This window comes from Lontra canadensis, unplaced genomic scaffold (assembly GCF_010015895.1).
Source record: "Lontra canadensis isolate GAN:19392208 unplaced genomic scaffold, GSC_riverotter_1.0 scaffold4, whole genome shotgun sequence".
NCBI classification, from domain to species: domain Eukaryota; kingdom Metazoa; phylum Chordata; class Mammalia; order Carnivora; family Mustelidae; genus Lontra; species Lontra canadensis.
In genome coordinates, this window is record NW_022630998.1 from 25,586,120 (window position 1) to 25,587,550 (window position 1,431).

Sequence of the window (1,431 nt, forward strand, 5' to 3'; positions counted from 1 at the left end):
GGTGCTCCGGGTGTGGGAAGAGGAAATGCCTCTGGTTCCCCGTATTCACCCCGCAGCCCTTAACCATAGATCCGGGCACCTGCTAAACAGCCTGGCACAAAGGGAGGAGGGCAGGCGACGTGCTGAAGTAGACCTCTGGGGAGGAGGGTCACCTCCACGTTCCTGTTCCGAGCAGCTCCTAATCTGAGCTTCGCCCCACGGCCCTCGGGGTGGGGGGGTCGGGATTAGTGCCTGCGGGAAAGGGAGACTAGGAAATGCCCTGAGGGCGGGACCCAGGAGCCAGGGCCCGGCCCGCACGTTTGGTTCACATGGTTTCCTCAGTCACTGTCAGACGGCGGAGCTCTGTGCTCCCGCCGGCGGGTCGTGGGATTTTATTAGGGCCTCGACAGCTTCCGCGTTCCGCTGAGGTGTGCGAAGAAGGAAGAATAAAATGCAGAATTATATTTATTCCTAAAACGAGCATTTGGTGTAAATTACTATGGTCCATGTTTTGCTTTTGACTCACACGATGCTGGGACGATCTTTCCCAAAACTTCTGCACTACTTTAGCTAACTGATTAAATAAACGGAGGTTAGAAAAAAAACGGGGCATTTTATTTTCCTGGCCTTTCTCTTTACTTCTAATATGTGAAAAGGCTCTTTTTGTATTATCGTAACTAGTATTTTGGTGGTGTTTGTCTCCTATTTGCCTGAGGAGTGTGAACTCAAAGGCATCTGGACTGTTCAACACATCATTTGTTCTCTTGCTTCCTCTTGTTAGCCAAATAAGAGTCTTCCTGAGTTTTTATTCTTTAAAGCAAAAACAGGTCATGGGAGTACGGATGAACTTTGTTTTCTGAAGCAATTCTGATTCCCTCCCCTGACCAGCTAAACACCCCGGAGCTTTGAAAGCTCTGCTTTCCTTTAGGTTCCGAAGCCAAAGTTCTTGAAGCTCACTTCTCAAACCCTTTGCACAGTCTCTCCCTCCCTGTCCGAAAAGACCTGTAAATAACGACTTGTGTTAAAAAACCAAAACCAAACAAAACAAAAAAACCAAAACCGAAAAACCGGGTTGGTGTTATATTTCAAATACACGGGAAGAGGTAAAGCCCTTGATCAACATCACTTGCTGAAGGTCCTTTCCCCCTTAAACCGGGGACTCGTGTACCTCCTTGTCGTTGAGCTCAGCGGAGATGCCAGGCATCCGCGCACGCTTAAGTTTTCTCCGCTACCGAGCCCCGCGTGCAGACTCGCTCGAGCTGCATATCCCCTGGTGTCCACTAGAGGTCACTGGCCCCTCGCAGCTCGCGGCGCGGCCGGCCGCCCCCCGCTCCTTAAGCTCAAATTAGCCGCGCGTTAATTAACACCCGAGTCCATCAAGGCGCGTTCTTCGGTACAGTACTCCGGCAGGGCTTATATAGGCAACCCAAACCCAGCCAAAGCAAACCTCCC